This window comes from Fukomys damarensis, unplaced genomic scaffold (genome assembly GCF_012274545.1).
Source record: "Fukomys damarensis isolate Sample0158 unplaced genomic scaffold, DMR_v1.0_HiC HiC_scaffold_22, whole genome shotgun sequence".
Classification (NCBI taxonomy): domain Eukaryota; kingdom Metazoa; phylum Chordata; class Mammalia; order Rodentia; family Bathyergidae; genus Fukomys; species Fukomys damarensis.
In genome coordinates this window covers 12551846-12575184 of record NW_022900934.1, presented here as the reverse complement: position 1 = coordinate 12575184, position 23339 = coordinate 12551846, and positions in this window count along the sequence as shown.

Here is a 23339-nt window from a genome sequence, read left to right as displayed (position 1 = left end):
CTGAGCACTTGAGAGGAGACACCAGGTGTCTGACCCTCAGTCAAGCACTCACAGAACATCCTGCCCTGAAGTAGGTAACAGAAGGTGGGATTTCATCTACCTGGAAAAGCTCTGGCCTGGGAACAGGCACTGAATGAAGGAATGAATGCAAGAGATGATACCTTGCAGGAAGTTTATGGCATCAAGAAATGAATACATTTGAGAGATGGTGGAAGAACAGTTTTAAATTTTTGTTTTATACTTAGCAAACTTTTCCCTAGGGCTTTAACACATTTATGTTTATAAATCCTTCGATACTATGCAAATATTCATTTATTTTCTCCTCCGGGACTTTGATGATTTCTCCAGTTGATTTACTGATGCATCTGGAGTTTATTTTGATGTACATAATGAGACAGACTGGATTTAATCTTATTTAGATCATTAGGCATCTTCAAAGTGGCCTATCATTTATGGAATAATCTTCTTCCGAACAATAGAAATGCAACCTTTATGACATTGTGAAGTCTCCTATCTATGCAGGCCTTTTCCTGAGCTGGCTTTTGAGTTCTGTTGCTCTGCTCCCAAGAAACCCTGTGCTTCGGTTATTATAAGTCAGTATGTGAGAATACCTGGTAGAGATAATCCATAATTTAGTGTCTTTTCCAAAACATATTTCTACGACAATGTTTCAGATCCACTTTAGAGCATGTGATAGTCAACTGTACCATGGATTTGAGGAAGAAACTCCCAACAGATTGGGATAGCACAGCTCTGTGTGTGGCCGGATGGATTACTGAAGATGGAGGACCCAACCCCAGGTGTGAGTAGCACCAACCAATGGGCTTGTAGGAAGGAAGGCTCAGTTGTTTCTTTGGAGGAGCCTCGGTTTCCTCCTGCCGCTTGGACGTCCTTCTCCTGGTTTCTGGCGCAGACCCTTCAGCTTCCTGATACAGACTCACATGGCACTCTACAACGAGTTTCAGGCCTTTGGCTTTTCGCTGGATCCTTCGGATCTCCAGTGTGCAGACGGCCCTTTTGATTCTTTCACACTTGACTCTGCAGGCTGCTATTATAAGCCTACTTTGCAAATCCCATATATATGACACAGACCATTATTGGAACTTTACATTTTATAATTTGAAAGGAAAGAAACAGATACTTGGTCATCAATGCCAGCTATCAAGAAATATGTTCTATAGCTCAGTGTTTGATTCTTCCTTTTCCTAGTTTTATTTTATGGATCCCAAAGACTTGCTATAGCAACGTCTAACTGCTGCATGGAGCTATTTAAGTTGGATTTGTTTCTCTTTGGGTTTAACCATTTAATATAGAATACATTACTTTGTGCATCTGAAGTTTGTTCCATTTTCTCCACTCTGACACCAACACATTTGGTAGAACGAGCCCCCCCCAAGCGTCTTTCCATTTCCTAACTTCTGGTTTTCCTCACATGGGTGCCATGACTGACTGACCCAGCTTCCCACATGCATGCTGACTTTGTAGCTCACTGGGCTTTCTAGATACATTCACAAACTCTGAAAGTGCCAGTTGATTCTCTCCGGTTTTCTGAGCCCAGTAGATGATCTGCAAAGGCCCTTTACTCCCCAGTGTCTCTCCCTCTTCCAAATGCTTATTCATCACGTGCTGCCCTGAAGACATTCCCAGCTCTGAATGCCACTAGGTGCTTCTTTCTGGGCACCAGGTTGCATGCTGTGTCTTGGCCCCACCGCTTGTAAGGTTCTGTGTTGCTGGTCTGCAGCTGCCCACACCCGAGCCACCTCATCAGTCCATGATCCTGGTGGATCTGAGCACACAGGAAAGGAAGACACCATGGGCTGGGCACTCTCAGTCTTTTACTGACAGAGCTCTGAATCCAGGTGTGTTCCATGTAATTTTTCAAAGAGCAGAAAAAACATGGAATTTGGCCAAGAGATCAGTCAGCCTCCGGGGCCAGTGAGCCTCTCATAGTGCTGCCAGCTCTCCAGGTGTAGATCCGGGGCTTCACGCATGTCACACGCAGACTCAGTAGGTCCTCAGAATAATCTGGTGGGACGGCCACTGCTATTGCACTGTTTTTTCTTTCACATGAAGCTTTTGAACACAGAGAGGCTAAGTCCCTTGTCCAAGGGGACAGATAGAAAAGGGCAGGGCCACAAGGGCAGCTGAGGGAGTATAGCCTGGATTTCACACCCCTGACCACACCTGAGCTTTGGTGGCTCTCTTCCTACCCCATTAGGTCCAAACCTCTTCACACTGAAAGTAAATTCAGTCCTGTTTGCATTAGACCATGAGGGGAACCAAGGGGGAAAAATGACCTTCCTTAAAGCTGGTAGCTAAGCCATGATCTCCTTAGATCAGTATGAGCAAGGCTTATGAAATAAAAATATGTACAGCTGAGACCACATGGTGACCACATTTGGGACTAGGCAGACTCCACAGCCACGGAAATGACTGAGCCCGCCCCCGTCTAACATGGGTGGAGGCTGTCTTTACCAGCTATAACACAAACTCTACTCTTTCCACCTGAGAGAAAAGTATTTAAGATGCCCAGCCACCAAACCACCCCCACTTCTTCACCCTGCCTGTACTCCCCTTTCTTAGAACCCATTTAACAGAAGCCAAGATCCTCTCAAACACTGCTCCTTCTCCCTTTCAACACATGAGGTGCTCCTGGGGAGCCGTGGGGTCTCCTTCATTGCACAAAGCAAGCTAAATAAACTAAATTGAGTTGTAGGTGTGTGTGTCAGGGGGTCTTTGACTTCATGGTCTAACTTTCTAACTTTATTTCTGTCAATCCTCAATAACTTCTTTATAATTCAGAACTCTTTTCAGTATCACAGGTAACCTTGAACAAGTCTCTGTTTGCAACTGCCCTCTTGCAAGAAATACAGAAAGCAGTGAGAAGAATGTGTTGCCCGGACTGTAAATACGGACTTAGCAAAATCTACACTGTGAGAAACCCAGGATGAGACAGATGTTAATCTGAGACAACTGGCATTTACCAAGTGGGCAACGTGGGCTGAAGTGCAGGGAGGGGCAGGAGGGCAAATCAACCACGGGGACTGGGATTAGGATACAGCCATGGGGGATGCCAGCGAGGTGCAAATTCTTGACTTTATCTTAGATATAAGAATGCTTTTTAAGCAATAACATTTCACTGTTACTCACGTATGCGCATGTTATTTTTGGCAGGGGTGGGATACCTGTATCATTTAAGTTTCCGCTGCTGTAACGAATACCTGAAACAATCAGTTTAAGAAAAAATATTTTGGCTTACAGTCCTGGGGATTTCAGTCCATGATCATTGACCCTGTTGCTTTGGGCCTGGGCCGAGGCAGCACATCACGGCAGGGAGTGCACTGTGGAGCCAGCCGTGCACCTCATGGCAGCCGAGAAGCAAAGAATGCACAGCGGGACACTGGGGTCCCACGGTCTCCTTCCAGGATGTGGCCGCAGTGGCCTAACCTGTTACTAGTTCCCCATTAGCTTCCATCACCTCTCCATAGTGTCATTCTGGGGACCAACCTTAACACGTGCCCTTTAGGGAACATGCGAGGTCCAAGTTATAGCAATACCTGTGCTCAATTTAAAATAAAAAGGCCAAAAGGTACAGCTTTGAATAGGTTTATTTCTACACAGACAGGAGAAGCACAGGAGAAGCAAGGAGCCAGCCAGGGGCTACTCTAGCCAGCAGGAGAGAAACCATGGGATTTAACCAGAGTCAGTAGCAGTGGCGGCTGGGAGCTGAGGTCGGATTCCAGATGCCAGAAGGAAGAACAGAGATATGGCCATGTTGAATTGAGCACAAGAGAAAGAGGTGACAGGCCCACGCTATTTACGTTATTCAGGGTTCTCTAGAAGAACAGAATCTGTAGAAAATGCACCTAGAATTATGCAAGGAGATTTATAAGGTAGTCTTACAGGATCTGCGCACCTCTTACAGGATCTGTGTACCAGAGAGCCAGAGAACCCCGTAGAGGCTCAGAAGAAGAAGAATGAAGTGGAGAATAGGGACCAAGGGTGCAGCACCAGTCCCAGGTCAAAGGTCTGGAAGCTCCCGCAGAATTGCAGGTACGAGTCTGCACCAGAAGGCAGAAGGAACTGGAGCGCAATGTCCAAAGGCAACAGCAGCAAGTGATACACCCACTGCAGAAGAATGGAGCTCTTCAAAAATGGGCACACTTCCTTCTCTCCCTTGTTTACTTCAACCAAGCTACAAGCTTATTGGTTGTTATTGGTTGGTGCCACAGGCAATCAGGATGGGTCCTCCCCACTCAGTTTGTGGGCCTACATGTCTGTCAACCACAGATGTACTCAGAACTCCACCTTCCTAATTCTACATATTTCTTTCTCTAATGAAGTTGACATATCACAGTCAGCTGTCATTACTAAATATCCAAAGAACAGCGCAATCAAGTACAGCCACCTGTATGGAGGACACGAAAGTCTCACAAAGGCACTCAAGAGGCAGCTATTGTCTAGAAGCAGGTGACACCAGTCAAGGGGGGAAGCAAGTGGCTTTGTTCGGGAAGGACAAGGATGTCATGCCCGTCACTGCTGCTTCTGATAGGCTTTTCATGACCTCAGGGAGTTTGGAGAAGGCCGAGATTATCTACTTCACACCTCGGATCTGCTGTGGAAACTGCAGCATGAAGATCTCCACCCCAACACACACATTTATGTACCTCACTTCCTCAAGTCAAGACCAACATGATCCTTTTTTTTGGCTCATGTGTTGAATTATCCCATCCCATTTCCTTAAAAATGTCAAGTTCAGAAGATAAGGGACCAAGACTTAAATAGCTTAAGAGAAAAGACTGTTGGCTAGACAACCCTTTTTCATCAGTTTAGTAGATGCCACACCCAGACTGATGAAAGCACAATGCGCAAACTTGTGTCTTATGGAAATCTGCTTTGTGGCAATGAGAATCCTATTTTCCCATTGACTTCTATTCTTTCTGCTATTTGTAACTTATTTTCCACTCTCTCCTTAGCTATAGGGTTTCTGGGCTGGCCCCTGCCCCCATAGGTAACAATATTTAAGCCAACATTTCCCTGGGCCAGGGAAGCTGTTGGGAGTGCAGACTCCTCCTCTGAGGATCCTGCTGTCCTGTGTAAAACTAGACAGGGTTTGGGGCAGGGTTTCCTGGTGGGCCGGTTGCTTGCAGTTTTAATTGGATTCCTCAACCCCGCATTCTGGGAAGTCTGCAGCCACCAGTTGCACTGGGAGTGAGCCCTGATGTCAGCATCCAGGATCTTAATGAAGTCCAGAGCCGCAAATGCCTCTACTCTCCCTCTCCAAGTCAGTTCTAGTTGATTAATGAATGGAGGAAGAGAAAAATCTATGGCTTTGAGGAAACAGGAAAAGTGAAATAGCTCTGCACTGAAGAAACTACCACGACCCCAATTATTTCATTTTCCATGTATTTTCCTCCTTAAAATCTACTGCATTCAGAGCCAAGGGAGGGAAAGGAATCACAGATTTGGATCAACACCTCCTTCTGCTACTTTCTCTGTTTATTTGTCCCAAGATAGAAAACCCAGGCATGCCCTTTGGTGGCAGTTGTCTCAGCAGTTTGAGATCTGTTTAAAAATCTCATCTAGTTTACATGAAGCGGACTTGCAACCCTTTCACAAAGGGCAAACACAAGAGAGGGCTGCAGTTGGCTCCACCTGGCTGGACCCCTCTGGGGGACCCCGTCCCAGGGTGGGCAGCGGGGAGTGACTGCACATTTCCTCATCCCTCACGAAGGCTGCTTAGGCTCATTAACAGTTCCGTTTCTTGGGAGAAATGTCTACTCTCCCTAACCTTTTGTTTAAAGTCGGGTTATGAGGTGTTTGCTATTAGGTTCTAGAAGTTTCTTACATATCTTGAAAATTAACCGTTTGTCAGATACATAGATCGTAAGCACGCCTGCCTGTTCTATAGGTTGCTTTTTCATTGTACTGTTTGTTTCCTTTGCTTTGCTGGGCAAAAGTTTTAGTTTGACGGACATACTCTTGCCTAGTTTTGCTTTTGTTGCCTATACTTTTGGTGCCATATCCAAAAAATCATTGTCAAGTCTAATGTCTAATATCCAAGCAATGGAGTTTCCCCTCCCCTCTGTCTCCTAGGAATGTTACAGATTTAGGTCTTCTGCTCATGTCAAATTCACTGGGGACTGATTTTGTATGTGGTATAAGGGCCTAATGTCTTTGTTTTATGTGTGGGTACCCAGTTTTTCCAACACTATTTGTTGAGAAAACTATTCTTTCCCTATTGTGCATTTTTGGCACTCTCATCAAGTCAGTTGCACATATATATGTGTGGATTTATTTCAAGGCTCTTGATTCTGCTCTATCCATATGTCTGTCTTTATATCAGTATAATATTTTAATTTATTGTATCTTGTAATAATACAAAGCATCCACTTTTGCTCTTTTTAAACTTAATATTTAATATTATGCATATTATATATATTCCTAAGGGACTTCAATGTCTTACGGTTCCATATGAATTCTAAAATTGTTTCTATTTCTGTAAAAAAATGTCACTGGGACTTTGATAGGAATTGCACTGAATTTATAGATCTCTAGCATATATGAACTTTTAAACAGCATTAAATCTTCTAGTCCCTGAGCATAGGATGCCTTTTTACTTGCTTATATCTCCTTTAACTCCTTTCATATTTGACAGTTTTCAAAGCAGATATTTTTCCTCCTTAGTTTTTATTCCTAATTTTCTTTTTGATGTTATTACAAACGCAGTTTTTCTATTTTCATATAGTTCAATATTGGTGTATAGAAATGTAACAGATTTTTGTACATTGTATCCTGCAGCTTTACTGAATTTATTTTAATAAGTTTTTAGTACTTTTTGTGGCATCATCAGAGTTTTATGTATATAGGGTTTATGTCATTTGCAAACAGGGTCATTTTTGCTTCTTTGGGTGTATTTCTTTTTCTTGCCTAGTTGCTGTGGCTAAAATTTCCACTACTATGCTGAACAGAAAGGGTTAGTGTGGGCATCCTTGTTCCTGGTCCTAGAATGCTTTCAGATTCTACCCCTGCGTGCAATATTAGCTATGGGGTTTTCATAGATGACCTTTATTATGTTAAATATCCTTTATTTATAATTTGAAGTTTGTTGAGCTATCAAATATCAGTTGAGATGATGGTGCAATTTTTTTGTTGTTGTTTTTTTGAGACAGGGTCTCACTATGTAGTTGAGACTGACCTGGAACTCACTATGTAGCTCAGGCTGGTCTCGAACTCACAATGATCCTCCTGACTCAGCCTCCTGAATGCTGGGATTACAGGCGTGTGCCACCACACCCGGCCGATGGTGCAATTTTTGTCCCTCATTCTGTGAATGTGATGTATCACATCCAGCCATTCTAAGGTGCTCAGTATTCCTAATCATCAGGGAAATGAAAATCATGATCAGATATTGCTTCACTCCTGTTAGGATGCCTATTAAAAAAAACCCCAAAAAACCAAAACAAAAGACAACAAGTGCCAGTGAGAAATGTGGGGAAATTGGAAGCCTTATTAGCAAGAATGCAAAATAGTGCAGCTGCTGCAGAAAGCAGCATGGAAGCTCCTAAAAAATTAGAAATGGGAAAATTTTGTGAACTGGCAATCCCACCTCTGCCTATACATTGAAAAGAACTGAAATCAGGATCTTGAAAAGGTATAGATACTCTGTTCATTGTGCATTACTCATAGCAGTCAAGATGTACAAACAGCCATGATCACCAATGAGTAGATTTTTAAAAATCTGTTATATATAGTCAATGGAATACTATACAGCCTCGAAGACAAATTCTGCAGTGTGACAGCATGGATGGCCAAGAAAAATAAGCCCGTCACAGGAGAACAAATGCTTCCTGGTTCCAGGAAGTTCGTGAAGTGGCCCTGATCATAGATGCAGAGAGAAGGGGGTGGTTGTTGGGAAATGGGGACTTCTCACTAGTGGATGTAAAAGCCTGGTCTTGCAACATAAAGCAGCTCTTGAGATGGGCTCTGAAGCACCACGCCACGGAGAACAGTGCTGTGTTGCTCGCTTAGAAACCAGATGAGGGGCCAGTCCCCAAGTGAGTGTTCTTCCCACAGCTTCACAAAATTGTATCCATGACAGCCTTTCCCTCTTTGGTTTTCCTAGTATACTACTTTACATATACCCCAGGTTTATTAAAGATGTTCAATCATAAAAGATTGTTCTTAAAAAGTCACACTGCGTGTGATTTTAATTAAGATCCACATCAGGCTGGGCAAGGCTTCCAAAGAAGCAACCAAGAGCTGATGTTGAGAGGCGGGGCACAGGGGAAGGAGCGCAGACCGTTTATATATAAACTTCTTGCCACACATACTGCCCACCCAGAGGAACAGGGAACGCAGGAGTTCAGTGCAGCCTGGTCGGCTGAACCTTTCAAATGCCGAGTTTTCTAGAATGTTCTGGAATTTCGCTCCTTGCCCTTGAGACTCAATCTGTACTCATGCCTGGGACCAGTGATGTGCAGCAAGCCGGACGGCTACTTTCAGCAAGGCACAGGCTGTGACCCCCTGGGAGCAGTGGGCCATGGGGTATGAAGGGCTCAGCACGACGCCCAACATGGAACCAGTGGCCGTTGGACAGAACGTGAGCAGAGTGCACATTTTCTCTCCGTGGTTTTGTTTTTGTGAAGTCAGATATTGGATTCAAATCATCCTTGCCTTTCAACCATCCACAGAATTACTAGCCCCAAAGTTTTACTCAAAGGTATTTGGGATTTCCCTCAGCACTTGCCCTGAGCAGGAAGACACAGACAATGGGAATGCATAGGGCTGCAATTACAGAACACTTGACAAACTGCTCTAAACTTTGTTTAAAAAAAAAAAAAAATCTTATCTCATGAGAGTAAGAACCCTGGAGCCCAGACGCCCCAGGGCTGATGTGGAGGCAGTATGATATTGTCATAGCTGTGGGGTCTTTCCACATCTCTGCTCTACCTTCCCCCAGCACATTAGTCTTCATCTCATGCCTGTGTCCTCATGGTCACAAGATAGCTGCTGCACCCCAGCTGTTTCACCCCTAGAAGTGAGAGAGAGACGGGGGCAAAAATCTTTGTCGCAACCCAAGACTTGCTCAACACTTTGTTCAAAATCATGACTGGTCTCAGTGTCTCTCTCCACTGAAGACCAGACGCCATTCCAATGTGAAGGCAACCCCTCAGCTACCCTCCATCACCATTTGTCATGAAGCGGAGTTTTCAGCCGTGTGCCCTGGTGCCACCCCCTTTGAGTCAGACCACTGAGACCCTGTGAGACCTGTCTCCACCCAACAGCAGGCCGTCTCGTGTAAAAGAGACCGAAGCTTTGTTAGTTTTTAACAGTCTGCAAATGGCAAATGCGTTTATTGGAAAATTAGCTACGTGAGTACAGCCATGGAAATCCAAGGTTTGTATTGACCTGGTCATTCCAGTTCACAGTAGTTCAGCTGTTAGGGAATTGATCGTGTTAAAGTACGCTGCTCCGCCGCCTCACAGGCTGCATTCTCCTGGTACATCTTGGCTCCTAAAATGACCTCATGCCCTTATCTCTGGTTTCCCTCCCCCGCAAGGCCACAGTGGTCCAGGAAAGTTGAAACCTGTGTCTGCAGGACTGGGCCCATAAAAGCAATCTGGCCTGTGATAGGTTAAAAGTAGCTCACTCCTCATAAATAAGCAATAGCCCACCCCAAACTGATAAAAGGACCTTCCTTTCTTTGTTCTCTCTCTCCTTCTGCTTCTTCCTCCTCTCTCTCTGCCTTCCTGCCTCCTGCTCGCCTCCCTACAATAAAGATCTCCTGCCGGACCTCTCGGTGCGTGAGTGGCCTAATTGGGAAGGGGCACGTGACCCCCCTTTCATCAGCTGCGGATGACAGAAAAGCTCCAGCTTCAGCAGTGGCTGAACAACAAGGGCTTTATATGCCTTACACAAGACATCTGGCAGTCGGATCCAGGGCAGGTACATAGGCTCCACGTGGGCAGTAGAAAGCCAGTGGGCTCTGCTTGGTCCACCCAGTGTCATTTGCTGCAGGTGCCTCGTGGACACAAGGTGGCTGCTGGTGTGTATGTCACCGCTGCATCTGTTCCCTTCACCTAGCAACACTGATTATGTCCCCTTGGTCTCCTGCTCGGGCTTTGAAGACAAGCAGGCTTTTATGAACGTGTTTCTTAGATTTAATGCCATAGATTCAGCTAGAGTTGAAAGCAGTTGCCTTAGTGGACTAGAAATTTAGGGCAAAAAGAACTGGGAAAACGACGTCTCTGTAACGAACCTTAGGGAGACATTGGCTTATTTAATCTGTGCACACATCTCTCTGATTGAATAAATAGGAGAACACGGAAGGTGGCGGTTGCACAGGAGGAGGCTCCGCACTGACCCTGGCCGCCTCCTGGGGGATGGGCAGTGGCTCCGGCCCAGCCCCCTTCCCCATATCTCCTCTGGCCGCCGCCTCCGGCTGGAGCACAAAGCAAAGAAAGAAGTGATTTCACCTAATCATCGGGGTCATTTTCTCAAAAACTGCTTTCCCTTTAGCCTTCTTTCATGAGGAACAAAACGAGACACGAGAGCAGCCCCACTGCAGTTCCTGCCAGTGGCTGCTCTTGGGAGGGAGCCTGGGAGGGCAGAGGCCTGGGAGCGGCCTTCGATGGCTACTGCCGTTGGGAGGCAGGAGGCGGGGACAAGGCTGGAACTGTTTTTGACAGAGCCAGACAAAGTGCGGCCACAGCCTGTGTGAGAGACCCAGACCGACTTCTTTTAACTCCTAGGGCTCAAATTCTTGAAAAGTGTCTTCAAGCTCCACGTGTGGTGAAGCCCGAGGTCCAGGAGTCCAAGGACTGGACTCTGTGCAGCCAGGAAAGGGCCATTTACTGCCTTCGGGCTTTGTTTCTGCCTCTGTAGAAGGAGGCACAGTGACTGCGGCCGAGAATGCCCGCAGGGTCAAATGCAATCACCGTCAGCTCTCCCAAATTTAAAACACTCGGGAGTTTTTGTCACAGATGTTCTTGGTGTTAGTCGTGCGGCTGAAGCCCAAGTGCAGCTGCCGTGCCAGGGCGTGGGTGGGGTGTTCGCCAGCAAGGCCCGCACTGCCCCCGCAGGGAAGGAGGGGCGGGGCACACAGGCGGGGTAGAGACAGGGATATGCATTCTAATATCTTCTACGGATTTATTTTTGGCAGTACTGGGGCTGGAGCTCAGGGCCTCGGGCATGCAAGTGGCCTCTACTGCAGGGCCACACCCCTAGTTGCAGGACAGTCACTTTAAATGTCCCCAGATGTCTAGACTAGGACTTCTCCAGGGAAGCACTGCACACACAGGGCAGACGCTGCTGTAGGAGGCACGGTACTGCGCCCTGTGCGGCCCCTAGCAGCATCTGGGGCCTCCACCCACTGGATGCCAGTAGCACCCCCCCCCCATCCAAGAGGACCCTCAGTGTCCTGTCTGCATACACTGTCAAATGTACTCCTAGGATTCAAACCCTCCCCAGCCAGCTGAGCTCTGGTGTAGGAAACAGAGGACCTTCTGGTGTGGAAATGTTAGCCCACTTCCCAAAGCCACAGGACCAGGGTGGAGTGGGCTCCGGCAGGCGGCTCCTCGTTCCCAGGGGCGCACGGCTGGGGTGGCCTCAGATGCACAGGCAGCCGAGTGTGCACCAGGAAATGAATCTCGGGGGGAGCATCTGCAGCTTTACAACAAACACAGGAGTGACTGCTAATAATTAAACAGACGATTGAAATGCATGTCAATAGTTCAGCCGCTCATGGCCCTACATGGTGGGAGGGGGAGCATGGCAGATGTCACGGTTGTCACAATCGCCCTTGCACCTGCTGCACGGGCTGAGGTGGGACAGTTAACCAGGTGAGGCAGGTGAGATGCTTGGCAGATGGCCGAGCCCAACAGCTCCTCCCCATTACTGTTAATTTTCCCTGCATAAAACAGAATTCCACTGCAAAAGCAACAGATAGGCTTGTCCTTGATTTTCAGGAAGGATGAGGCAGAGCATTCTTGGAAAAAGAAAAGCAAAATCTAAAACACTAGCAAAGCCTCCTGTAAACAAAGACTCTGCATTAAGTAACTTATCTGGGAAGATGGTGACACTGGGCAGACACCAATCCAGGAAGCCTTCCCAGAGGAGGAAATTCTGTTTGCCTCTAAGGAGATTTGCGAGTGGGACTGGGAGAAAACTGAACCAAGAGCACCCAGGCAGAAGGAAGGATTTCGGCTGGTTCAGCAAGCTGTAATCAGCAAACCCCATGCTAAAGCCACCATCAGAGAGGCACTGGCTCCTGGAGGGGGACCATGGTCAGCACCTGGCCGCGCTCTTTGGAGTCTGTAGGCCAGAGACAAATCAGGACTCTCCTGTGCGCACAGCGGACGACATATGATGATCATGTCAGGGCCAGGCATCTGCCTACGTGTTACAAATGTTTATGAATATTAATACCATTTGTTCCCAAAGGGCCACAAATCAGTTAATTAGGGCCCTGTCAACCTGTTTATATTATCTATAAATGAAAACCCATCAGCAGTCAAACATGAAATTAAGTGAGCCGTGTGTGGGCTGCGCCCTACCCGGCAGGCAGGGAGTGGGCCGCTCTGCTCGCCACCCTCGTTTTAATCAAGTCGGTGGTTACGGGAGGCGCATGATAGACGGCACCTGAGTTCCATCGCTGCATGCGGGGGATGATTTAAGACTGCCGGGAAATTAGCTGCAATCCAGACTTGGAAGAGAGAAGAATTGCCTATAAATCAATGTTTCCGAGGCAGGTAATCAGACCCCCATTCTGAGCGCTGATTACCCCAGCCCAGGCTCCATCCGTCTGTCTTCCTGGTGTAATGTGGGAGGGCACCGAGGCACCGGCCCTCCTGGGTCACACTGGCACTCGGACAGCTCAGCCTCCCTGGACTCGCTGTGATCTGCTCCATGGGAGCAACTTAAAGGGCTCTGGAGTCCAAAGCTGAGATGAGAACAAGGCAGAAGCAAATTCCCTCAAGAGCAGCTGTGCCGGGCTACGCTGGGAGGAGCCATACCAACCCCCTCTTTATGCAGGTGGCTCCTTCCCTGGAGGATTGTCCTCTGAGGATTAAAGGAATAGCCAGGTGTGCAGCAGAACAGATAACCTCTCTGTCAATTGCCTCTTGAGCTAGCGCAGGTGAAACTCTAAGGCCTACAGTCTGTTTACAACCATAAACCAGCTGAGTAAACTTTGAGAGGTTACTTAATTCCTGGTCCTCCACACGGTTTCCCTTTTCGATGAGAGAAGAGTCTCTCGGGAGCCAGGGAGGCCACAGGGAATGGTTCATCTACCTGTGGGTTTGCCAAGTTCTTCTTGTTTCTTTTGCATAGGAATAGCAGCTCAGGGTTAGGGACTGCTGGCTGCCACCTGGGCAGGCACACAGTGCCCACCCACAGCTCAAGGATCTACCATAGCCATCTTCAAATGCTGTTTATTGGGTATCAGGGATCAAACTCAGGACCTTGCACTTGCAAGGCAGGTGCGGCACCACTGAGTTAAAGTGCCCGCAGGTCCATTCTGTACCAGGCCCTGCATATTAGAGTTGGTCCTGCCTACACACAGGCACAGAGTGTAATTCTGGGGGAAGAGCTAGGCTGAGGCAGGAAGCTCTTTCATCCCAGGTGAGGAAGTCCACTCTCTCACCATCAGGCAGGGCTGCTGAGCCATCCATCAGGGAGGGATGTCCCCAGCCCTCGAGCTCCCAAGAAAGCCCTTCTCTCTCCCTCATGGCTACAAGTGAGTCATCCACACATTTCCAAGTATTCCACAGTCGCCCACTGTCCTGTCCTAAGCCCCTGACCCTGAGGGGTTGGGGTGGAGGGAGATGCAGAATCCAGCACCCCGAGCCTCCACTAGGATCCTGGAGCTGCTGTTACAAATCTCCACAAACCAGGTGGCTTGCAACAATGGAAATTTATCGTCCCAGTCCTGGAGGCCAGGAGTCTGAAATCAAGGTGTCAGCTGAGCTGCGCTCCCTCTGGAGCCTCCGGGAGAGCATCCATTCTGCCTTTCCCAGGGTCCCTTGGTTTATGGCCAAATCGCTCCAGTATCTGCCTCCGTCTGTTCCCCTCCCCTCCCCTCCTCTCCATCCCTCCCCATCCCCTTTTCCTTTGGTAGCACTGGGGATTGAACCCAGGGACAGCTGAGCTACAATCCCAGCTCTTTTCATTTATTTTGAGACAGGGTCTTGCTGCCTCAGCCTCCTGGACACCTGGGATGACAGGCATGCGCTACCATCCCCGGCCCTTCTGTTCCTCTTGCCTTGTCGCTGGCTCAAGGGAACCCCTGGGTAACCCAGGGTGAGCTCATCTTGAGGTCCTTCAACTCTATATCTGCAAAGACCCCTTTTCCATACAAGGTCTCGCTTTCAAGAAGGGTCCCCCTGGTTTTCAAGCTGGTGAAATCCAAACTTTCACATAGAAATTCCTAGTGAGCAGATTTGGTGACATTTTTTATGAATCAAACGAAGCATGTGGGCAGTCTGTAAATCAGCAGTTGGCTGCTGGCTCTGGGCACTGGAGGGGGCCTTGGATCCTGACTCTGGAAGGGCCTGGCCCTCAGTGATTTAGGGGATTAGTGGCTGCTTCCTGGGCATGGTCTCACATCGGCAGTGCCTCAGGCCCTCCCTGCCACTTTCCACAAGCACCAACTCTTAAGTCTTGCTCTCATCTGGCCCTAAAGGAGCCATCAGTGGAAGGTGACAGTGACCATAACTCTGTGTTTATGATTTCAGAGCGACGCTTATTTCTGGCTGAGTGGTGCTGAGTGACAGGTGGTGATTTAGGGACAAACAGGATTAGGAAGGCAAAGCTAAATTCGCTTTCCTCCCAGGTCTGCACTGGCTACAAACAAGTTTCTATGGAGGATGCTGATAAAAAGGAAATTATTTTATTCTGTGCACAATCAATTCCAACTCCAGGATGCATGGTCCCCCAAGAAATAAGGTATTAGCACTTATTGCACGGAGTGGAATTCTTTGAGGAATAGTAATCCCAAATCGGCCGGGGAGACACCGTTTTAAACCATTAAAATCCAGTGGTGTGCTCTTGGCTCATCCTTCTTCCTAAGAAGTCACACACTGCCTGGACGCATTTGGCATGAGAAATGAGTCCAAACCACACTTCACTGGCTAGGAGCGGGTTGTCCTTGGGGTGCTTATCCCGGAAGTGATTTCTGCAGCCAGGTCCTGTGCAGTGGTCGTCAGGACCAGCCCTCCCTTTTCTCTTGTCTGCTTCCCTTGGGTGGGTCCAGCGATAGGCAGTGTCTTAGTCCCTTTCTCATTTCTGGGACAAAATACCCGATGCCCACACGTGTGAGGAGGAAAGGTTTATTTTAGGTCCAAGTCTGTAGAGGTTTGCTTTTGTAGTTTGTGACTTCAAGACAGGGCGGCATCACAGAGGAGAAACAGTCTATGGCAGGGCAGGCAGGAAGCAGCGAGCCTCGCTGTTTTGTTTTTTGTTCCATCCAGGCTACAAACCTATTGGTTGATATCACCCACACCCTGAGTGAGTCCTTCCCTCTTCGGTAAGTCCACCATCCACACGCAGAACTGTGATAAGTCCTATCAGTGGGCTGATCCTATGTCTCACACCCATGATCCAGTACCACACATTCGTGACCCAGTCACTCCCAAAGCTGCACCTGTAAGTTTTAGGGGCACGTGTAGATAGAAGCCACAACAGCATGTGACTCAGGCCTGGCCCCTCTACTATCCAGCCTCAGTCACCCGGGGAGGCTACTCCTGCAACCTGAGTTGGTCCAGCAAGAGCCCCTCCTGGGATTGTTGTTGGCATAATCGGGAATGAGTCACCTAGAGGGCAGAATGGGAACTGAAGTTGCTATGCATCCTCTCTTCCGACACTGCCAGCTGATAATCTGGAGAAAAGCAGAGCTGAGAGCTGGAGAAAAATGGATGCATATTTCCAGAATCCTGAATTCAAGTCACTTAAACCCTGGATTCAGCCACACCTGAAGTCATGAATACCTCTAAGCTTTTATTCACAGTGATTAATATCCACTTCTCTCACTTTGGTCTGTCTGATTTGCATTTTGTCACTTGCAACCAAGAGAGTTTTCACGGATACCTCCTTGTGAGACTACCTTAGATCGCCTGCCCTCAGAACCACAGTCTCCATCACAGGGCCTCCCAGCTGTGGGTGGGATAATTTTGGGGTTTTCTTGAGCAATGTGGGATGGGTCTTTACTGTTACTCACAGGTCAGCTCCTTGCAGATCCCTGGGTCAGGCAGGGATGCCCGATGGCCATGCTGAGTCATGACTGAATCAAGGAATGAATGAAACCTCTTTGCAGTCTTGGGACGAAATGATTTCTGAAAACATGCTCTGCCTTTTTTTTTTTAGTCCTGAGCCTAACAAAATCGGAGGCCATGCCTTTTTGTCCCTAAGGCTACCCACCCATCATCCTGTTTTCTGTCAGAGTGACACACTGTCACTTGTGCCTAGGTGGGGAGCATCCCTCCCTTCGAGCTGGTTGGTTGTGTTCCTAAGTGGTGACCCGAAGAAGGGAAGAAGGCGGATGCTGGGATGCAGAAGATGGAAAAGTTCCAAGCCTTGGGCCATCACTTTCCTAATCTGTCAAAGGAGAATCATCAGGAGCTTCTTTCACAGAGTTGTGTATCAACAGCCCCGGGCAAACACCATGAAATTGCAGCCATTGGTGGAATGAGCATCTAGGGAGAGGACCTGGAGGTCCCTCCTGGAGCATGGCCGGGGTCTACAGCTCTGCTTCCAAGTCCCCCACTGAAACTCCTGGTAGTAGGTAAGATGCTCAAGGGGAAAGCAGAGCATGGAGGGTGGGCTGTGGGAGAACGTCTCATCTCCCCTTTCTGCTCCACCTTTTCGCGGGGGGGTCTTCCAAGATGTCTTCATATTGGCAATGATGCAAAAATAGAAAAGGGAGGGAGAGACAGAAGGAGAAAAAGAAAAACATCTACAGAAAGCTGTACGTGGACAGGAGGACCCTGCATGCTTTTTCCCTGCTGAGCCCTCAGTATCAGGACCAACACCTGGCACCTGGCTTATGATCAATAAATGGGTGAGGAATGGACACGGCCCTGCTGCCTGATGAGTCTGACGTAGTGCCCTGAAGCTCGTTTCTTTTCGCTTTATTCTGCATGGAGACCATTTCTTCTGAGAATCTTTCACTGCCTTGTTTTGATGGTAGACCAGGGTTCACCGTGTGGTGGATGGCAGTTTCTGAGTCATTCTTTCTGATAGAGACGTAAGAGTAGTTTGGTCCCAAGATGTTGCTGCAACTGGAGCTGCAGCATAGAGCTGGGTGCGGATGATTTTGCACACCTGGGAACAAATGTGCATTTTTGGCTTTGTCTCACCAAGACGTAGTGAGTCCTTTCCGTCCCAGGCTCTTGTGTTTCCCCTGTGCTGTACTGGCTTTGTAAGAAATGGAAGGCTGCAGGTGACCTCAGTGCACGCTGCTGTCTCCTTGGGAGGGGCACCGCCACTGGGGTCTGGGCTGTGAGGGGTCAGCAAGGATACACAGGCTTTACAGGCTGCCTCTCAAAACCCCCTGCACCCTCAGATGGGAATCTTGAAAAGCAGCTCTGTAAGCCTTGTGTGATGGTGACAGGGAGCCTGCCCTGCATTGTAGGGCGAGCTGTACGTCTCCCACACGACTCCAGTGTCACCTGTGGAATCTCTGGCTGTGGCAGCTGGCAGCCAGCAGCTGCAGGAATACTGTCACTGTCACACACACACATACACACCCACCCTACAAGGAGAGGTCAAGGAAGTCTACGCTCAGTTCAGAGCCCAGGGCAGATAGGGCTCTCCCTCTGCATCCTGCCTGGGTGGACTGTGTGGAACTCGGGTGGGTTAGTCTGAGTCTGTTGAACAATTAGAATGGATGTTGTCCATGGCTCCAGTGCAGGTCCTAAGGATACAGCCCACTCCTGCCACCTGGAGGACCCGGAATTCATCCTTTGCTTGCTGGCGCATGGATAGACCAGGGACCAGAGTGGCCAGGTTGGCAGTTCATTCACCCAGGACTCCAGATATGCTCATCAAGCTGCCCGTGCATGACTTGCATTCAGGCTTAGCTCCAGCACCTCCGTGTGTTCTGCAGATAACCCGGCTCCACACCTTAGGCTGACAGATGGGGAAACTGAGGTCAGGTCCGCTCCTGGGGAAGAAATTAGCTCAAGTTTGAGTGCAGAGGATGTAGGCTGGTCAATGTAAGGTCAAACCTGGTCAAAAAAGGTGAAACCATCAGCATTAACTAATTTAGGGACTCAATTTCCAGCTTCTCTAGAAAGAGCTGAAGATCTGGCCATGGCAAGTCCATGTCCCCGCGCCCAGTGGAGCTGTGTGGTGGCCCCCAGCAGCCTGGGCCTTCCCCTCTGCTCCTCCGTTTCACAAACCTGCTCCTGCTTTGGTTTGCAAAGAATGTTCATAAATCTTTGGACCAATTCCTCCCCACAGCCTATGATCTGGGCCACAGTGATAAGATTTTCTTATCCAAACATGCCAGCAGCTGCTCATGTGGCCCCCAACCCAGACACAGGATCCTATGTGCTGTGCACATGTGACACGTGGTACTCTGTCGTCTCCCCAGGGTCCACTCTGCCCTGTGTCCTGGGCTGGCTCCACCTGCACAGGAAAGACAGCCCCCCATCCTGTCCTCCCGTGGGCAGAGAGGACCCCCCCACACCTGGGCTCGCCCAGGGAAGGTCTCAGGCCCAGCACTGTGGCTTAGGAGCAGAACCCCTCCCTGGGAAGTGAGGGGGACAGATGTGCTTCCACAGTCTCCATGGAAACCTGCCAACCAGGCAACCTCCACAGGAAGTCAGGTCTCGGAGTTTTTGTCTCCACCAGGCTTTTGGTTGAATGCAAACACTATAAGCAAATCCGCCAGGTGTCCAGAGGGACTGGGCTTTTCTTTCAGTGGCTGCTTGGGGTTTGACTCATAGGCAGATATGTGGGGACCTTGACGAGCACTCTGAACTGTGGCCACAGGTCCTGGTTAATTACACTCACTCCACCTGCTGCGGTGAAACACTCCATCGCCAGCCCTGGCTACCATGTGGGCATCCACAGGTCAGCCCCGGAGGAAAGAAAAACCAGCTTGGCAAGGCTTGGATGAGAAACAAAGCATGGCTAAGAGGTAGATGCGGGTGACTAGGGTATTATCTGGCCCCCTGCTTGCTCTGCAGAAATCAGAGCCTCAGTAGGAACAGACAGCAAGCATCCCGAGCACAGCCCCTCCTGGTGGAGCCGGCCCCTCAACACACTGAAATAAACAAGATGCCCATGACAGCAGGCAAGAAAACGAGCCTGGATCATGGTCCCCAAGCAGGTGACACAAGAGTGGTACCTGAATGAGGAGTGGGCAAGGAAGGGACAGCCAGCGGGGAGACTGGGTCTATAGTGTCCACCCCGTCAGACTCTACCATGCGAGATGCTTCTTGGCTTCCTGGGCATGAGGAAGTCACCTTCCAGGCGCCTTCCTTTTCCAGGGCCAGTGAAGGGTACAGAGAGCTCCATGGGACCTCTTTCAAGTTACCTCATCCTCCAGCCTGATAACCAGGACTTTCATACCATAAAGCCACAGCCAGCGGGCTCCTCAGAGTCACTGTCCCCAAACATCCCTGTTTACCTCACCAGCAGCATGCTGCACCTGCTCTAACCCAGCATTGCAACCTGTGTCTCCTCAAACCAGCTTTACATAATGCTCTCAACATGAGAACCTTATCCTTGGGAATAACTCACCTTGTAGTTTACATAAAACCAAGGCCCAGAGACATGAAAAGATGTACACAAAACCACACAGCAATGCATTCCCAACTTCCTTCCTGTCCTCAGGATGCGTCCTTCCTAGGGCATGCTTAGGACACAGGCACAGGTCACCTCAGAGGATGTCATCTTGGTTCTTCAGTCTGTGTCCAAACTGCCTCCTTCCCCGCCTCTCCCCCTCAATCCTTCCCTCCCTCCCTCCCACCTTCCTTTTCCATAGCTCTGAAATCACCAGGCAGGTTTTGGAACCTCAGATTTGCCTGCTCAGCTATTCCAAGCCACTCTTTCCAAGTGAAAAATCACTAATTTCACCCTCTGCTTAGAAAGGAGCTTCTTATGGCTTGTGTCTAGATGTCCTCCCAAAGCCTCATGCGGTTAAAGGTGCGGATTTTTCTTAGGTGGTGGGATCTACAGTGTGCGATACTAGGGTTAAGGATGTGTGATTACCGTATCAGTCACTGATAGGTTTGGCATAGCTCTGGGTAGGGTTAAGGGTACCCTCCCACAGTGGATAAAACGTAAGGGACAGGAAGGAGGATAGTGAAGTCACTTGCTGCTTGTTACTGCTTGCTACCTGCTGCCTGCCCTGCTTTGCCATGAACTGTTTCTCCTCCGTGATTCCCCTCGGCCATGCCACCCTTCCTGGGAGCCAGCAATGAAACCTCTGCAAACTGAACCTTTCCCCTCAACTTGTGGGTTATTGGGTATTTTGTGTTAGCAATGAGAAAAGTGCCTAAGACAGGGCAAAAAGATCCTAACTCTGAATACAAACCAAAGCTCCAGCAGAGTCCTCCAGGGCAGGACAATGTCATGTTGGCCCTTCATGGATTTATGGAGTTATTTATGAAGAGCTTAAATGCACGTCAGACCTCATTCAAGTCAGCCTACACAAAGCAATGGGTGAAACAAACTCCTACTCTAGAAGAGCTTCTATTCCACCGAGGGAGACAATTCACAAAAAGTAAATAAAAGTATTCTTTAAAGCGAAACATGAATGAATGAATCTTTGGTCTTCATGACTTTCCAGAGGCAGATTCCTTCCCATCCCTCAACACTTGACTGTTCTCTGCTCAGCTCCCACACCCCTGCCACTCTGTCCTCTGCTGTGCAGCATAGCTAACAGTGGCCTGCAGTGAATCTCTGGCAGCTCAGATGCTCGGTGATGACGGATAGAGGAGCGGCAGGTGGTGTGTGTATTCAATAAGTGCATGTGGGTAAGTAATAAGTATGTAGGACAGCATGTGTGTGTACGAAGGAGTGTATCTGTGTGCATTTACAAGTATATATATGTGTGTGTGTACACAAATGCACAGTGGGCACAGTCACACCTCACAGTCCCTCCCTGCCTGGTACGTGTGCATCACGGCCCACACTTGCTTGCTAGTGACCCAGAAAGGCAGAGCAGGGCGGATTTCTGCCTGGGACTGAGGAGAATATGGGGGAGTGGAAGAGGGCAGAGGGCCCTGAACTTGCCTTCCGGGGCCCCAGGAGCCACCATGAAGAAGGCCCAGCCACCTGAGCCGAGGACACGCCTGAAGCTGCCCAGGTTGGTTTGGGCCACGTTCTCTCCAAACGCCTGTGAAGGCCCGGTAGACGTGGACCGCCGCTCGGCAAGGACCGCTCCTGCCTAGGCAGAGCTGACCTCCCCATCCCAGGAAAGCCAAGCCCTGAAAGTTCCTGGCTGGACTTCCAGGTCCACCTGGCTCCATCACCAGAGCTGTACCATGTGGGACGCACTACTGGGCTTCCCAGCCACCTCTTCTTCCTCCCCATCACAAAGCAAATAGCAGTGTCTGGTCAGGGTCGTGAGGAAAACCTCAGAGGCTGGCTCCCACCACGCTCTTAAACACTTTGAGCACTCAGCTCTCGGGATGTTGGTCCTCACCGACGAGGCACAAAGCTCCCAGGCTCAGCCTTGACCACCCAACCCAGGACTGCACCTCAGAAGGCGTCCTGACCCCACCTGCCTGTTGGCGGGCTGCCCTGGGCTCCCCAAATCTGCCTTTTCTTCTGTTCCCAGGACCCCACACCTTGGCTTCCTCCCTGGACACTTTCACCTCTTCCCACAGAAGGGAAGCCGCAGGCTGTCTGCCTGACTGTCTCACCCTGCAGGGCAGGAGACAGACCACGCTGTCCTTGTGTCCTACCCTTCCCTCCTCCCCTCCAAGAAGTGAGCAGGTGGGAGGGAGGCAGATAACCCAGGGCCCCTCTGGGACCACCAAGCCCTGCAAAGGGTCCTGGGCTGGCGCTGGCCACTTCACTTTACCAGCGCCCCCCAACTTGGCAACGTCTTTTTCCGTCCACTCAGACTCCTGGGCTCCAAATTTCTGATTTCTAAGTCAGAAAAGCCCTGGAGGCTGATAGCTCAGCTCCTCTCCCTGCTCCAGGAAGGGCAGCTGTGCGGGTAGATGTGCCCTTTAGCAAGTGATGCGATTCTCTGTGCACCATGGGTGGAGGCCCGAAGAGCTGCTGTGGGAGCAGAGCCCAGGTCCCAGGCGTGGGTACATGACCTTTCTAACCAGGTCCACCGGGCCACAGCCAGCTGCACAGAGGCTCCGCATTCTGTGCTCAGAGATGTGGGCACCAGCCTACCCAAGTTCTGTTGTTTTCATGCAAAAATTCTGATCCCTGGCTTCTTCACAGGACCATCCAGCCGGCAGCCTGCCAGGTCACCAGTGAACCCTGGTAGCACTTCCTTTGGGGAGGGTGGGCTTCTCCAGCGCCACAGTGCCCAGCTGGGGACACCTGCCTGGCCTCTGCAGGAGCTGGGGTTGCAGCATAGACCCAATTATTAAGGGGAAAAACCAACCAACCCAAAACACGAAGTCTCTGGCCTGGTCGTAGAGCCACCCGCTCGAGGCCACACCTTCCTCAGCAGGTGGCCAGATGCCCAGCACAGGTCCATCTCGCTCACGGTTGTCCTAGCTGATGCCTGAACACCTTTCCCTCAGCTTCTCTCCTTCAGTCCAATGACAAACACTTCGAGAACAAGCACCATGAAGCCCTCTCCAATCCCACCCGCTCCAGCAGCAGCAGCAGATGCGCATATGGTTTGAGTCCCACAGTGGGCAGTGAGGCAGACTTGAGATTTCCAATGCCTTAGCAGGAACTTTAGCCCCTCTGTGAAAGAAAAAGGGTCTCCAGGACCCCCAGGCCTGAGCAGGCCCTTGTAAGCTACCCCAGTTCTTCATCCCACCCTGTCTGCCTTCTTCCTCTGGAGCTTCCACCCGAGCCACCTGCTCTCACTTAGGCACTGAGCAATGGGACAGGAGCCCTAGAAGGTGACAGCCTGTGGCAACCAGGCTCTTAGTCACTGGAGGAAAAGCTAAGGTCAGCTAATGGTCTGCAAAGCTGCTGTTAGCCAAGGCACTGACTGCTTCCACCAGGGCTACGGCAGCAATAAACCATACTCAGTACTTTTATGACACAATAATCGGTTAGGAAATGAAGCCCTGCTCAGCTCCCACGAAGCTGCCTGGAGGAGCGGGGGCCAGCCATGAAGAACGCGTGCCACGTGTCGAGGCTGACCAGGGACCAGCAACGCACCACCACAGGCCACACCAAAGGCA